Source organism: Vicia villosa, linkage group LG6 (assembly GCF_029867415.1).
Source record: "Vicia villosa cultivar HV-30 ecotype Madison, WI linkage group LG6, Vvil1.0, whole genome shotgun sequence".
Lineage (NCBI taxonomy): Eukaryota > Viridiplantae > Streptophyta > Magnoliopsida > Fabales > Fabaceae > Vicia > Vicia villosa.
The window spans coordinates 166,150,241-166,168,584 of record NC_081185.1 but is presented as its reverse complement, the minus strand read 5'-3'; the positions used below and the strand labels follow the sequence as shown (position 1 = coordinate 166,168,584).

General features: G+C 34.8%; 1 long non-coding RNA gene across 1 annotated transcript; it reads right to left on the bottom strand.

The window, feature by feature from the left end:
• Positions 1–16,426: 16,426 nt before the first annotated feature.
• LOC131613125 (uncharacterized) lies at positions 16,427–17,667 on the bottom strand. Its single transcript, XR_009287575.1, has 3 exons — positions 17,165–17,667; positions 16,794–16,838; positions 16,427–16,645 (listed from the first exon to the last, which is right to left on the bottom strand). It is a non-coding gene; the product is annotated as an uncharacterized LOC131613125 (long non-coding RNA).
• Positions 17,668–18,344: the final 677 nt, after the last annotated feature.

The window sequence follows — 18,344 nt, the reverse complement described above, 5'->3', positions numbered from 1 at the left end:
TTATAAGCGGAACTTAATCTCTAAGTCAACATATAAAATATTTTTTAAGTAAAATTGTTTAAAAATATATTTTAAACTCAGAAAAATTTAAGACATTTGACTTTCATATGTGTTGTATACGGTGAATCATGACAAAATAAAAAATTAAATGTTATTAGAGAAATTTGACTTTTCATATATGTATATGGTGAATTATGAAAAAAACAAACAAACGTTAATTTAAGACATAAAAAATTTGGGTACCCAATAACTAAACCATATCATTATTATGGGTACTGGTTTATATTTGGATAATAAAATGGATACCCGCTTTTATATTTTAGCATTTGGATTGGGTTTTAAAAAGTGGAATAATTTGGATATCAATTTGGTTATAGATAACCGGTTTTTTTGCACACCCCTAATCAGGAGTCAGAATCTGCCAGAACTAGTGAGCAGTTGATACTAGAGCTTGCAAGATGTAGACAATGCTCAAGATGTCACTTCTACTTTGATACAAAGCTGAAGTTGAAGGGATAAAATCTGCATTTTTGATCATCGCTAATAATTTTTGAGAGAATACTGTATCTCATAAGTCATGATGATTATTTTAAAGAGTGTTGCAGCTTATGAGAGAGCTAGCTTAAAACTCCAATTTTGAAAGGAGTTTGGAAATTTTTATAAGAATTGCAACTTTGCAAATGCAGAGTTACATTTTCACTCAGGTATATGCTTATCTTCTTGAATTTCTTTGCTGACCTAGAACAAAGAGACATACCTGTTGATGATAACCATTATTATTTGGCTCGGTGTTGTTATCTAATGTTATAGAAATCTAATGTTGATGATAACCATATATGAGATGGATGAAATGGTTTAATGCAAAAGGTATAGAAATCTAATGTTATCTCTAGTGATTATTCTAGTTGCCCTTTCTTGAACTTTTATAACATTGTAAGTTGAAGTTTCATATTCATTCTAACACTTTGTATTTCCTACAAACCTTGCATTGAACTCCCCTTTCACATTAATTCCAATATTAATTTTGTTAAGATATGCAAACAAAAGACGAAAGAGTCTTATTTCTCTCTCTTTTCTTAAAAAAAGAAAAAAATTAATTTCCAGTATTTTGTACTTTTTTCAAAAACTTGATGAAAAATTATCCCTGTTTTCTTACCCTACAACACTATCTTAACTCAATATTTAATACTATTGGAGCATATCTCTTTTTCTCTTTTATATATATATATATATATATATATATATATATATATATATATATATATATATATATATATATATTCGAAATAACTCAATATTTATCATTTCAACTAACCAATATAAATGAGTGTTTTCAGAGACGCACATCCGAAATAATTAATATCCTAAAATTTTTCAATTTTAATTTTTTCGATGTCTTTATCTCCGAAAAATATTTTGAGGTTTTCAGAGGTGTTTTTCACCCCTCATAAGTGTACAAAGAAATTGTCATCCTGCAATTAGGCATGACAAACACTAGGGATGACAATTAAGTTACGTGCACTTAGAAAATATATTTTTTATTTTTATATTTCAAATATGTATTGATTTTTCTTACTAATAACGAGAAAATATGTTCTTATGTGGGCAATAATCATATATTTTTATGAAACAATATAAATGTCGACAAATTATTTTGAAAAATACACAATTTCTAGCTAGCATCTCATATTCTCTCGATGACAATAATTCACTATAAATTCTTGTTTTTTTATTGTTATGTTAAATCAATTTTTTTTATTATGTAATTTGAGGTAGGAAGGTTGGCTGCGCTTATCGAAGAAAAAACCGCGCGTTGAAAAACATTTCAAAATATTTTAATAATTTTTAGTTTTATTTCTGTTTTGAATTAAAAGTTCATTATTGTCTTTTTAAATCTCTTAAAACTTTTTGTTTTTGTTTTTTGTATTTAAACAGCTTTGACGTAGCCGTAAGATTATCTTTTATTATAATAAAATTTAATTTTTTTTATCCGGTGGATTCCATAGCTCATCTGACAGGTGTTACGCTTGCAATCATGTGTTTTCATTCTAGGTTTAGCGCTTGCCAATCCTTTCGAGTTTTTGACTGCGTCAGTTGGCATTATAACAAGTTTTCTCCTGTTCTTTTTCGTAGTTTGACAACCATGGTGGATCGACTGGTGGCCAGAGAAAATCTTGAGGGAATTACCACGAATTTTATCGTGACTCTAAATGCTTTGACCGAACAAATGACGACTTTAGCAAATCAAGTGAACAATGCCAACAACAACGAGAATCGACACAGACAAGAGTGATGAACCAATTAGGGTTCCACGGGTGGAAACAACCGTGTTAAAGATTCGAGTTCTGAAGAAAAACCCTACGAGAAAGAGGTTGATTGTGGGAATCAACAGAACAACCAGGACTATCGAGTAAAACATGATATTTCATTGTTCTATAGAACGATGTGAATGTAGGAGTTTCTTGATTGGCAAATAGACGTCGACAGGTTCTTCGATGTTATGGGCGTCTCTAAGAACAAGCAAGTTAGGATGGTGACGACCAAGCTTAAAAGTATTGTTGTTGTATGGTGGGATTAACTTGTTATTCAAAGGCAAAGGTAAAAGAAGGGGCCAGTCAGAACTTGGCGAAAAATGAAACAATTGATGCTTGATCGGTTTTTATTGGAGGATTATGAACATACTCTTTATAAGATGTACATCGTGTTTGTTCAGGGAAAGAGAATAATGATTGAATACACAATGGAGTTCCTGCTTTTGTTTGAGCGTAATGACTTGGGAGAATCAGAGAGCCAGAAAGTGGCTCGATACATTAGTGGTCTAAGGGATCCTTGCAGGAGAAGATGGGTTTACAGATTGTATGGACCGTGGCTAAAGCATCTAGTTTAGTTTTGAAGGCAGAATTGATGGAGAAATCCCCTCAAAATCTATTGTCTCTTAAAATGTATTCACCCCATAATTACTTTGAATCAACAGGTGATAAGGAAAAAAGTGCAATACCCCAGAATTCCAACCATAAGAATAAGGGGGCTAGAAGCTCTAGCAATATGCAGCAGGATAAAACACGAACCAAGAGGTAGAATAATCCATATGCTAAACTCATTGGAGACACATGTTATCGTTGTAACGGTAGAGGCCACCGGTTGAATGTTCGTCCAACAAGGAGAATCGCTGCTGCTGTGGAAGAAAGTGAGGAAGATGAGGAAAGAGAAAGATCATGCAGTTGAGAACGATGAATATGCAATGTTGAGTTTGCAGAGGAAAAATCTGATGAGAGGGTAAATTTTATGTTGTAGAAAATGTTACTAGCATCCAAAGACGAAGGGCAATACAAGAATTTGTTCAAAACACATTGTTTTATCAAGAACAAAGTGTGTAATTTGATCGTGGATAATGGCAGCACGGAGAATCTGGTGTCGCAAAAATTGATAGATTATGTGAAGTTGTCCACAGAACCTCATGAGAAACTATACATACTCAATTGGGTAAGCAAGGGATCCCAAGTTTGAATAACACTATCCTGTAGAGTTTCTATCTCCATCGAAAAACATTATAGAAAAGAGATACTTTGTGATGTTCTTGATATGAATGTTTATCATATTTTACTTGGTAGACCTTGACAGTTTGATAATGATATCACTTATTGAGGACAGGATGAAGTGATGATGTGCACCTGAGGCACACATAACATTTCTATGGCTTCTGTTTTGTACTTTGATAAGAATCCAGGAGGAAAGAAGTCTAGTTTCTTGTGATGATGTAGAGTAAAAAGAGCTTGATGAGGCTGTAAAAGAAACTATCTGTTTTTGTTCAATGGTGATTAAAGGATTGATGAATGCTGTAAAGGAGGAAACAACGGTTCCAGAAAAGTGCTGAGATCCATGAGGATTTCAATGAGTTAACAGTAGAGGAATTACCAAATGACTTTCCTCCTATGAGAGATATTCAATATCAGATTGACCTCTTTCCAGGGTCTAGCTTTCCAAACTTTCCTCACTATCTTATGAGCCCTAAGGAGAACCGGATTTTAAAGGAGCAGATTGAAGATTTTTCGAAGAAGGGATTTATTCGTGAGAGCATGAGTACATGTGCATTATCAGTCATTTTAGTCCCTAAGAAAGGAAATCTGTGGCGAATGTGTGTTGAAAGCCGAGCCATCAATAAGATAACTATCAAGTATCGGTTCCTAATTCCCCGTTTGGAAGACACACTTGACAAGTTGGCCGGTTCTAAGGTGTTCTCAAAGATATATTTGCATAGTGGATATCATCATATTAGAATCAAACTTGGAGATAAATGGAAAACAACTTTCAAGAGCAAGGATGGATTGTATGAATGGTTGGTGATGCCCTTTGGTTTGTCAAACCCCCTAGCACCTCCATACGGTTGATGAATCAGGTTCTGCGCCAATTTACTGGTTATTTTGTAGTGGTTTATTTTGATGATATTCTGATTTAAAGTGAGACCAAGATAGAACATTTGCGACATGTGAGGAAAGTGTTGCAAGTCTTAAGATAAGAAACCTGTAGCCTTTTTTTCAGCGAAAAATTAAGTGATGCTTGCCAAAAATGGAGTACTTATGATCAAGCATTCTATGTAGTCTTTAGAGCTCTACGCTAGTGGGAACATTATTTGGTTCAGAAGGAGTTAATTCCATTCACTAACCATCAAGCTTTGAAGTTTCTTCATAGCTAGAAGGTGATAAACAAGATGCATGCTCGGTGAGTGAGTTTTCTTCAAAAATTTCCTTTTATTATTCAACATAAGTCGGGGGCTCTTTATAAGGTAGAGAATGCATTAAGTAGGAGGTCTTCCTTGCTAATTACCTTAGTGCAGGAGATAGTAGGTTTTGAGTGCCTGAAAGAGTTGTATGAAAGTGATGTTTAGTTCAAGGAGTTATGGGCCCTGTAACACCCGTATAATTTTAATTTTAATTTAATTCGAATATTAGATTAATAATTATAATTATTATGGATTTTATGAAAATAATAGAAAAATGATGGTTTATGGCATTTGGGCCATGTAAGAGATTAGTAAGAAGAGGGGGTGTGGTGTAGTAAAGCCCTTACTAATTTAATATTATTTTTCATAAAATAATTAGAATTGGGAAAGAAGGAACATAACGTGAAAAGAGAGAAGTTGGAACACGGAGAACGTGAAAGAGGAAGAGACCAAAGATCAAGAAATTTGGCTAAGGTAAGGGGGTACTCTTCCAATTATCATCTCTTATTGTAATTATGGATGATAGTGCATGATTAGTTGTGTTGTTGAGTCAATTTGGTTTGTATGTCAGAGTTAGGTTTTTGGGTTCTAAGAATTGATTTGGGAATTGGGTTTTTGATGTGTGAATTGATATAGGATGATAGATTAATCTGTATGAATGAAAACGTGAAAATGGACTATTTTAGACTCAAAATTGTGGACTGATATGAGTAGAAACGAGTGAGAATTGGACTGTTACGAAACTGCAGAATTCTGGGCATTTTTTTGGTTTTTCGCGTATGGAACAATGTCATACGCGTATGGGATGAGGTCATACATGTATGAGGGACAATCCCCAAGGGCTATACGCGTATGATACGCAGCTGCCCTGTCCCAAATACCATGTACTGGTGATTTGCGTATGAGGAGCGTATGAGGATGCTCATACGCGTATGAGAAATTTTAAAGAAGAAATTGATCCTGGTGATACGCGTATGGCAAGGCTGATACGCGTATGAGGTTGTTTCTAGGCAAATTCTGGTTCTGGTGAAACACGTATGATACGCGTTTGGAAAAAGGTGATACGCGTATGGGCTTGATGAAACGCGTATGGCTGCTGTGTCTAAAAAATATTCTGTTTTGTGATTTTTCTGGAAATTTCAATGATGCGTAACTTTTGATTTGAAGGCCTGTTTTGTGTGCTGTTCGAGAATGAGTAAACCTTGTGATAGGCAACTAGGGAATTTTCAGAGGAACAATCCTCCATTGTTCAGAGGCACGCATGATCCTAAAGGTGCTCAGAAATGGCTAAAGGAGATCGAGAGGATTTTCAGAGTTATCGATTGTGCTGAGAATCTCAAGGTGAGGTACGACACACATATGTTGTCGGAAGAAGCTGATGACTGGTGGATGGAAACCAGAGCTGAACTGGATGCTGATGGTATAGAAGTTACTCGGGCTGTATTCAAAAGAGAATTTTTAAGAAGGTATTTTCCTAAGGATGTTAGGGGCAGAAAAGAGATTGAATTTCTGGAGCTGGTTCAAGGTAATATGACGGTACTAGAGTATGCTGCAAAGTTTGTGGAGCTGGCAAAGTACTATGTGCACTACAACAATGATGAAGCTAGCGAGTTCTCAAAATGTGTCAAATTTGAGAATGACCTTCGTGATGAGATCAAGCAGGGCATTAGGTACCAGAGGATTCGGAGGTTTGTTGACTTAGTGGATTGTAGAAGGATTTTTGAGGAGGATAGCGTCAAGCTGAAGTCATCTCACTCTTGCGAGTTAGTTGACAGAAAGGGTAAGAAGCCTATGGATAGAGGTAAGCCATATGGTAGAGGTAAAGCTGCTGATTTGAAGAAACCTAGTGGAGGAGATTCCGGTGCTCCTATCAGATGCTATAATTGTGGTGAGATGGGACATCGTAAGAACGAGTGTAAGCTTGATCAGAAGAAGTGTTACAAGTGTGACCAAATGGGTCATATTGCTGCTGATTGTAGGAAGAAGGTTGTGACTTGCTATAACTGCGGTGAAAAGGGTCACATCAGTCCGAATTGTACCAAGCCAAAGAAGAACAAATCGGGAGGAAAGGTTTTTGCTTTGACCGGGTCAGAGACTACTCCAGAGGATAGATTGATTAAAGGTACGTGTTTTATTCATGGCACACCTTTAGTTGCGATTATTGATATTAGAGCAACTCATTCTTTTATTTCTTTGGATTGTGCTAAGAGGTTGAATCTAGAGATATCTGACATAAATGGAAGTATGGTTATTAACACTTCTGCGTCGGGTTCAGTAACTACTTCGTCTGCATGCTTGAATTGTCTGGTAGACATTTTTGGTAGAGAATTCGGGATGGACTTACTGTGACTTCCCTTGAAACAACTCGATGTAATCCTGGGAATGAACTGGTTGGAATTCAACCGTGTTCATATCAACTGTTTTGCGAAGACGGTAATTTTTCCTGAAGAGGTTAGTTCTGACGATTTGGAAATGACAGCTAGACAAGTGAATGAAGCTATCGGAGATGGTGTGATAGTGTTCATGTTGTTCGCATTAATGGATTTGAAAGAAAAAGTGTCGAGTAGCGAACTACCAGTGGCATGTGATTTTCCATAAGTTTTTCCGGAAGATGTGAATGAATTGCCACCGAAAAGAGAAGTAGAATTCGCTATTGATTTGGTTTCGGGAACTAGTCTAGTGTCGATGGCACCGTATCGTATGTCGCCGTCTGAGTTGGCGGAACTGAAGAAGCAGTTGGAAGAATTGCTTGAGAAGAAATTCATTCGTCCTAGTGTTTCTCCGTGGGGTGCGCCTGTGTTGCTAGTAAAGAAGAAAGAGGGTTCGATGAGGTTGTGTGTGGATTACAGACAATTGAATAAAGTTACTATCAAGAATCGGTATCCACTGCCGAGGATTGATGATTTGATGGATTAGCTGGTCGGAGCGTGTGTATTTAGTAAAATTGATCTGAGGTCTGGGTATCACCAAATTCGTGTGAAGGATGATGATATTCAGAAGACTGCTTTTAGAACGAGGTATTGACATTACGAGTATTCGGTAATGCCGTTTGGAGTTACTAATGCACCTGGTGTTTTTATGGAGTATATGAACATGATCTTTCATCCTTATCTCGATAAGTTCGTGGTAGTGTTTATAGATGATATCTTGATATATTTTAAGAATGAGGAAGAACATGCGGAACATCTCAGAATCGTGTTGGGACTGTTAAAAGAGAAGAAGCTTTTTGCCAAATTATCGAAGTGCTAATTCTGGTTGGAGGAAGTCAGTTTTTTAGGACATGTAATCTCTAAAGATGGTATTGTTGTTGACCCTACAAAGATAGAAGCAGTATCTCAGTGGGAAGCGCCGAAGTCAGTGTCCGAGATTCGTAGTTTCCTCGGTCTTGCAGGTTACTACAGGAAGTTCATTGAAGGTTTATCAAAGTTAGCATTGTCGTTAACTAAATTAACCAGGAAGGGTCAGGCTTTCATCTGGGATTCGAAATGTGAATAAGGATTCCAAGAGTTGATGAGGAGGCTAACTAGTGCTCCTATCTTGATTTTTCCGAATCCGACAGAATCGTTTGTGGTTTATTGTGTTGCTTCGTTTATGGGTTTAGGTGGTGTGCTGATGCAGAATCAACAAGTGGTCGCTTATGCGTCAAGACAACTCAAATTGCATGAAAGGAATTATCCAACCCATGATTTAGAGTTGGCAGCTGTGGTATTTGTTTTGAAGTTGTGGCGACATTATTTGTATGCTTCGAGATTCGAGGTGTTTAGTGATCATAAGAGTCGGAAGTATCTCTTTGATCAGAAAGAGCTGAATATGAGGCAAAAAAGGTGGTTAGAATTCCTTAAAGACTATGATTTTGGTTTGAATTACCATCCTGGTAAGGCAAACGTGGTTGCTGATGCATTGAGTAGGAAGATTTGCATATGTCTATGCTAATGGTTAGAGAATTGGATTTAATCGAACAATTCAGAGACTTGAGTTTGGTATGTGAAGGTACTCCTACTAGTGTTAAATTGGGTATGCTAAAGCTGACTAGTGGTATTCTTGAAGAGATCAGAGAAGGTCAGAAAGCTGATGTCGAGTTAATTGATAAGTTGACTTTGATTAACCAAGACAAGGGCGGTGAATTTAGAATCGACGAAAATGGTATATTGAGGTTTGGTGATCGAGTTTGTGTTCCTGATGTTGCGGAACTTCGAAAGAGTATTCTGGAAGAAGGACACCGTAGTGGATTAAGTATTCATCCTAGTGCTACCAAGATGTACCATGATTTGAAAAAGCTGTTTTGGTGGTCTGGAATGAAGAAAGAAATTGCTGAGTTTGTGTATTCTTGTTTGACGTATCAGAAGTAAAAAATTGAGCATCAGAAGCCATCTGGGTTTATGCAACCGATGTTTATTCCTGAGTGGAAGTGGGATATCATATCAATGGATTTTGTTTCTGGTTTACCGAGAACTGTCAAGAATTGTGAAGCTATCTGGGTTGTGGTGGACAGGTTGACGAAGTCTGCACACTTTATACCGATAAGAATGGATTATCCGATGGAGAAGCTGGCTCAGTTGTATATTGAGAAGATAGTTAGTCTACATGGTATTCCTTCAAGTATCGTGTCAGACAGAGATCCAAGATTTACGTCTAAGTTCTGGGAAGGTTTGCAGAAGGCTTTAGGTACTAAGCTGAGATCGAGTTATGCTTATCATCCGCAGACTGATGGATAGACTGAGAGGACGATTCAGTCATTAGAAGATTTGTTACGTGCTTGTGTGTTGGAAAAAGGAGGTACTTGGGATAGTTATCTACCTTTGATTGAATTTACCTACAATAACAGTTTTCATTCGAGTATTGGTATGGCTCCGTTCGAGGCTTTGTATGGTAGAAGATGTAGGACGCCGTTGTGTTGGTACGAATCTGGTGAGAGTGCTGTGATCGGGTCAGAAATTGTACAACAAACTACGGAAAAGATTAAGATGATACAAGAGAAGATGAAGGCTTCTCAGATTCGTCAAAAGAGTTATCATGATAAGAGGAGGAAAACACTTGAGTTCCAAGAGGGAGATCATGTATTTATGAGAGTTACTCCTATGATAGGTACTGGTCGGGCATTGAAGTCAAAGAAGTTGACTCCGCGTTTTATTGGGCCATTCCAAATTTCTGAAAGAGTGGGAAAAGTAGCTTATCGTATTGCTTTACCACCGATGCTTTCCAATTTGCATGATGTATTTCATGTGTCTCAGTTGAGGAAATACATTTCGGATCCGTCCCATGTGATCCAAGTGGATGATGTGCAGATGAAAGACAACTTAACAGTTGAGACGTTGCCTGTGAGAATTGAAGATCGAAGACTGAAGCAATTGCGTGGCAAGGAAATAGCTTTGGCCAGAGTAGCTTGGGGAGGACCGGCTGAAGGAAATGTTACCTGGGAGCTAGAGAGCCAGATGAAGGATTCTTATCCGGAACTCTTTACCTGAGGTACATTTTCGAGGACGAAAACTCTTTTAGTGGGGGAGAGTTGTAACACCCGTGTAATTTTAATTTTAATTTAATTTGAATATTAGATTAATAATTATAATTATTATGGATTTTATGAAAGTAATGGAAAAATGATGGTTTATGGCATTTGGGCCATGTAAGAGATTAGTAAGAAGAGGGGGTGTGGTGTAGTAAAGCCCTTACTAATTTAATAATATTTTCATAAAATAATTAGAATTGGGAAAGAAGGAACAGAACGTGAAAAGAGAGAAGTTGGAACACGAAGAACGTGAAAGAGGAACAAAGAGGAAGAGACCAAAGATCAAGAAATTTGGCTAAGGTAAGGGGGGACTCTTCCAATTATCATCTCTTATTGTAATTATGGATGATAGTGCATGATTAGTTGTGTTGTTGAGTCAATTTGGTTGGTATGTCAGAGTTAGGTTTTTGGGTTCTAAGATTTGATTTGGGAATTGGGTTTTTGATGTGTGAATTGATATAGGATGATAGATTAATCTGTATGAATGAATCCTATGAATGAAAACGTGAAAATGGACTGTTTTAGACTCAAAATCGTGGACTGATATGAGTAGAAACGAGTGAGAATTGGACTGTTACGAAACTGCAGAATTCTGGGCATTTTTCTGGTTTTTCGCGTATGGAACAATGTCATACGCGTATGGGATGAGGTCATACATGTATGAGGGACAATCCCCAGGGGCTATACGCGTATGATACGCAACTGCCCTGTCCCAAATACCATGTACTGGTGATTTGCGTATGAGGAGCGTATGAGGATGCTCATACACGTATGAGAAATTTTAAAGAAGAAATTGATCCTGGTGATACGCGTATGGCAAGGCTGATACGCGTATGAGGTTGTTTCTAGGCAAATTCTGGTTCTGGTGAAACGCGTATGATACGTGTATGGAAAAAGGTGATACGCGTATGGGTTTGATGATATGCGTATGGCTGCTGTGTCTAAAAAATATTCTGTTTTGTGATTTTTCTGGAAAGTTCAATGATGCGTAACTTTCGATTTGAAGGCCTGTTTTGTGTGCTGTTCGAGAATGAGTAAACATTGTGATATGGTCTTGTGGTTTACTGATGATTTGAATTATATTGAATGATGTTAATGTATATATGTGAATATACTTATGCTTATGATGATGATGAATGATGATGAGGTGAGTAAAGATGATGCTACTCATAAAATTATGATGATAAAGGTATGTTATATATATATATATATATATATATATATATATATATATATATATATATATATATATATATATATATATATATATATATATATATATATATATATGTTTGCATTCATTCATAGTCATTTGATGAGGGCTGAATCCTAATGATAAGAGGATTCAGTGAAGGGCATAATTCCCATTGTGTGGAATTTGTGCTGGCAGGACCGTATCTTGATGATGATAGATCGGTCGGTGGATGATTTCCACTGGTGATGTTTGGTACCACATGCATAGAGTCAGTTGCATTCATATGCATGAATTTGATAACATGATTGAATGTATTTCATTATTATGCTTTGGTGATATGTCTTTTGTGGGTGAATAATATAACTATGGATGTATTGTTATTTATAATGCAATAATATTTGTTAATTGCGAATGAGACTCACCCTTACACTATATTTTTCAGATTGAGGATAGCGGCTCGACTCGGTGAGGATTAACTCATGAGTCAATGTGTCAGTTAGCGCCGGGTCATGCTTATGTAACACTGGGAAACGCTGTTTTTAATTTATGACATTAGCTCTGTTTTGTTTTGAATTATTTTGAAGATTGAAAGCATTAGTGATGTAATGCTAGTTGATGATTTATTCCGCTGTGTAAACATGAGTTATTGATTTATGATTTATGTTAAGGTGTTTTCGTCAGTGAATGCATGACTTACGACTGATGATGTTTATTTTATTATGAATTATGACGCCCTTGTGCATGTTACTCTGATTTTAAATTGTTTAATTGTCGCGGGGTTTAGAAGGGTGTTACAGGCCCAGTGTAGTAGAAAACATCCTTGTGCATATTTTCATATTTGAGATGGATATATTTTAAAGGGGATCGGCTATGCATTCCTTGATCCTCTTCAAGAGAGAAGCTAATTCGAGAACTGCATGATGGTGGTCTTAGTGGTCATCTGTGTAGAGACAAGACCATTGCTAGCTTGGATGAGAGATATATTATTGGCCACACTTGAGGATGAACGCTAGTGTTATAGTAAGGTCGTGTTATACTTGTCATTTTTCTAAGGGTTGTCTCAAAATACTGGTCTTTATATACCTTTACCTATTCCTGATGATATTTAACAAGATTGAGCCATGGATTTTGTAACGGGCTTGCCTCGTTCACAATGAGGTGTAGATTCAGTGTTAGTTGTAGTAAAGAGATTTTCCAAGATAACCCACTTCATTGCTTGTAAGAAGATTGCTGATGCGTCCAACATAGCCAAACTATTTTTTAGGGAGGTCGTGCGTCTTCACGAGATTCCTATGTCAATTACGTCAAACAGGGACATCATATTTCTCAGTAATGTATGGATTACTCTATGGATATTGTTTGGAACTACGCTGAATAAGAATTCTACAAATCATCTTCTTACTGGTGGACAAACTGAGGTAACCAACAAAACTTTGAAAAATATGATTCAGAGTGTCTGTGGTGACAAGCCAAAACAGTGGGATTTAGATTTTCCTCAGGTCAAATTTGCTTACAACAGGGCTGTGCATTTAGCTATAGGGAAATAACCATTCTCTATGGTTTACATTTCTGTTCCTAAGCATGTAGTTGATTTGATTAAGTTGCCTAAGGCGCCTGGAATTAGTGCGAGAACTGATAATATGGCCGAGGAAATGGTGGTTGTTAAAGAAGCTCTCAAGGCTAAGTTAGAGGCTACTGAGAAGAAGAATAAAGCAGTTGCTAGCAAAAGTTTTCAATGTAGGAGACGACGTGATGGTGTTTTTGCGCAAATAAAGGTTCTCAGTTGGTACTTATAACAAGCTGAGCCACATAAATATGACCCGTTCACAGTGATCCGAAAGATAAAAAATAATGCTTATGTGGTAGCTCTCCCGAATGTCATGAACATATCCAATATCTTTAATGTTGTTGACATTCATGAGTATCAAGCAAATGAGGCTCTTTATCCAGAAGAGAACTCGGAGTCGAGTTCTTTAGAGGTAGAAGAGACCGATGTAGGAAGGCCGACTGCGTGTATTGAAGAAGAAATCACGCGTCGGAAAGTCTTTTAATATTTAATCAATTTTTTATTTTAATTTTTAAACAAATTTTAGTTTTATTTCTATTTTGGATTATAAGCCCATTAGGGTCTCTTTTAAGTCCATTAGAAATTCTTTGCTTTCTATATTTAAAGACCTTTGAAATGACCATAAAAATTATCTTTTATTATAATAAATTTAAAAAAAATTTATTTGGTAAATTTTAGAGCTCATCTGATAGATTTTACATTTGCAATCCTGTGTTTTCATTTTAAATTTAGTGCTTACTATTCATTTCGAATTTTCAATTGCATCATAATTATGAAATATTTTTACAAAGTAAACAAAAGTTTTAATTGTAATATTTTATTCACAATTTCTGTCCTATTATGGGCCCGTTTGTTTTGACTTTTTTTGAAAAAGATTTTTATAGTGTTACATAATTTTGTGAAAAAAAATTTTACAAAATTTTTTTTTATAAAAGCTTCAAATGAAAATCTTTTTTGAATAGTTATTATTAAAATGTAATTTTAGATATTTTATTTATTTATGGAGAAAAAATTTGGATATCAAAATTTCAAAAAATCACTTAATTTTGAAGCTATTTCAAATAGATTTTCATAAAAATCATTTTTGAAATACAACTTTTTGAAAAAATTACAATTTTGACAAAGTTTGAATCTTCATTAATATATGATTATGTTATAGGATGTCAAAATTAGTGTTTCATTTTAGAAAAACCGAATATAAAAAAACTTGTAATATTTTGAAAAACAGTTTTACAAAATCTATTTTAAAAAATACAAAGAAAAAATCAATTTTTTTAAAGCTGAAACAAACAGGCTCTATATATCACTCAAACGAATGACAAATAAAATTGTGTCTTTTCCATACCAGAAACAATGATTTTAATATGATTTTTAAAAAAGAAATTTCTCAATCTACTTTTAAAAACAAGGAGATTTTTACCAGAATTATTTTTAAATATATTTTTTTGTCAAAATGCTCTATAAAATTATGTTTTAATAAATTTAAACATATAAATAAGAAAGTGTTTTTTTTTCATGGAAGAACAACAAGACAATCAACTGTAGTGAAATTCGTCAAAGTATACCCAAGAATTGATGGTGAAAGCTTGAAAGATGGCGAGATTTGGATTGGTGCTTTAATGTTAGAGAAATAGAGGGCTGAAAATTTTGAATTCTAAAACAGAATATTCAATTTAATACTGAAGAAAAAAATGGCTCGTTTCATAAAATGATCAAGTTACTTCAATAGTATATTGACTAGACTCATTCACTTCATATACACTTTCAACACAATGGAATTTTTTTGTATGTATATAATTTTTTGCTTATGTATTTGTCGACATCCATTTCTTTTTAAACATAATATTTAATATTAAATTTGTTAGGGAATGAGAGATTTCTCAACAACTTATTTTCATTACTAATTAGTTAATTCAGTCTAATATGATAAAGGCAGATACATTATATTAATTTACAAACTATTTTATATTAGACAGAGACGAAGGAGTCACAAACGAATATGCTCATCTCGTTTAGATCGTACTTTGAAAACCTATAAAAAAGGAACATAATAGAGTGTATTGAACTGAAACATTAACATGCTTCATGTAAAAAATTTAGAAAAAATAAGCATGACTGACAAACTGAGTCCATTTTGACACCAATACGATCCATTAAGACCGAGAAAACTCATAGGCTTAATCCAACAAAAATAGTTTCATTCAGTAACTCACATATGAACCTTCGTTTTTAAATACCGTATAAGAGCACGACTTTTTCCACATCTAAACCGTTGATTACATCTAACAATTGTCCCATTCCAACCCGACAATCTGAGAATGATTTAAACCTTATTCTCTATATAAACGTGACCCTGAATATGCCTATATAATATTTTATGTTGACCAAATTACTTTAACCTTATTCTCTATATAAACGTGACCCTGAATCATGCCTATATAATATTTTATGTTGACCAAAATACTTCAAACACAAGAGAAAAAAAATAGGGGAAGGGGTTGTGATTAAAAAATTTTCACAAAAACAATTGAATTTATTTGGTCAATTTTAAGAAAACACTACTAGAAATACTCAAATTTCCTGCGGATTTTTCTGCAGATTTTAGTTAAATTTCCGCAGGAACTGCGGTTTCACGTCCCCAGCTAAAACCTTCGGGGGTAATATTTTCGGCAGCAAGTTCCGCAGGTAAATCCGCAGGAAACTTTCAGCAGGAAACTTTCAGCAGGTAAATCCGCAGGAAATTCCGCAGGTAAATCCGCAGCAAACTAAAATCCGCAGGTAAATCCGCAGGTAATTTCTATCTCAAATTAAAAAAATATAAACTTTTGAAACATTATAAAAATCTAAAATATTTTTATAATGTGACTGTAATCATAATATAAAAATAAAATGGAGATTCAATTCAACTATATGTTTGTGTGCATTGAAACTAAAAAGATTAGTTAATTATCACAGCTCATCACAAACTAATCGAGGACAGTTGATATCATATAATTAGCGATTGGAATATAAAACTAGACTTAAATAAATACAAATGGAGATTCAATTCAACTATATACCTGAAAATAGGGTTCGCTTCAGTTAAGAAATCATACATTACTGCCCACACAGATCCTACCAAAACAGTACAACATGGATTCTTAAACTACACCAACACCACACAGATCAAGGAATCATGAATAGCTACAACTGTCATAGTACACGGCAACAACCTTGCGGGCCAAATCCATCCGCTGAAGAAATCCACCAACCTTGGTATTTGTAGTCACAAAACCAGAGAGAGTATCCTTCAGGATCATACATATCCCAAAATCCTGCAAGATAGAAAAAGGTTTTAAAATGATCTTTGCCTATACAGAAATCTATGACATTCTTTGAATTGACAGGACATTCATAAAAACAAATTTGGCAATGAAACTACTACAGTGAGCCAACAATAACAATACTTGATGAAGTTGAAAACAATAACACCAAAGGGAACAGAATAACAACAATACCTTTGATTGCAACCTCCCTGAAGTTGGATTTAGTGTTTGAGTAAAGCAGATAGTGAGTGAATCTGGTTGGTTGGACTTACGAGAGCCATGGCTTAGTTGATTGTGAGGTAATTGAGTTTAGACTTTCTTCTATTGCTAAATGAGTAGGAGTCAAAATCACCTAAACAATCATAACCCCATTGAAGTAATATCAGTTAACAACTCTCAATCAATTAACACTATCCTCAATACAAACTGATCCAAATCCAACAGATAAACAAACAAATAGCATAATTCTGAAATTAATAAAAGCAACATAAATCTGTCACCTCGATACGCCAAATAAGAGACTAAGCATTTTTGATAGGTGTGGCCTGCATACAGCAATGGCAGGAGAAACTAAGCATTAAATAAAACATTAATTGACCCTATTTCCTTCAAATAAGCTCAAAGGAACAAGTTCAGTGGCTGTTTTATAGCTTCTATCAGTAAGATTCCAACAATCTCTTCAAATAAAAAACTACGCAACCACAAAGTATAGATAACATTCACTTTCAAAACCTAATAAGCAAACAATCAATTACAATCTTGTGGTAAATCCTTCAAACAGCCTCTCATAACACTCAGTGGCAACCATAGCAAAATACAAAAAAAATTCAGAAAACTCAAGATTTAGTTAAAAGAGATTAGGGTTATGAACCTGCTACATTGCTGACAAAACCTTTGCTGCATCTCTGCAATGTGTACGGCAGGTGCCTTAGCATGATACTCACACACCTTATGTCTCTGCAATGTCTTCAAACTAGAGTAGAGATTTACGTCTCTTATCACTTTAACACTTAAGCACGACGTAAACTGCTTCAAACAAGTTATAATACAACTTCTAAAACACCTGGCAGCACCACCTCAATAAGTGATAGTTGGAGGAGAATAACACTAGTAACATCACAATCCAACCAAAGTATTGAATTTAAAGAACACATAATCTAATAAGTTCATTTAATATATACAAAAATTGATCTTAATCTGAAACAGTAGCCACAATTTCCAGAGATGAGTGAGCTCATTTGAAACAACCATTAATCAACAATATCACAAGCATGATACTAAAATATTTTTGTATCAATCATCAAGTAATATACTACGTTTCATAATCAAAATCAACCGATTAATCACATGAAGAACAATAGCATAGTAAAACGATTTCATGATTAGTTTCAGTGAAGATACTTACAATTTATTTGACAAGGACATAGTACATAACACCACCAACAAAACACACTGAGGAAGTAAGCATAATTTGTTAGATTAAAATTCTAACAAATTTCTCAGAACCTATCTTAATTTGTTTTGTTGGAATTCCATAAGTCATTACTAATTTCACTCGTAAGTACGTAATAAGCAAGAAATTATAGAATTCGAAATAAAACCTAATCAATTACAAAACATAATTAATCAACAATGCAACTGATATCATAACCACTCGCAGTACCTACATTGCCACTACAATAAAACGAAACATCAAATTATTCACACAATTTTGCTTAAACTAAAACCTAGAAAATAACATAATTCCTTTTAGAATCATTATCCTCATTATCGTTTATGTTTTTTAGAGTATCTTAATCATCAAACGGGAAAATGCTTAAATAACTAAATGGTTGAGGAAAGAGACTTCACATTAGAATTAATTGAATGGTCAAACTCATCACAGTCCATTCAATACAAAACTCAATCAAACAATTCATCAATAAAATTATTGTTTAATAATAATTAACTAAAATATAATTAATTAATAATTACTTATTAATTAACAGGAACAACCAAGGTCTAAACCCATATATGTTATTACAATGACTTGGAAACTTTCCCAACCTATA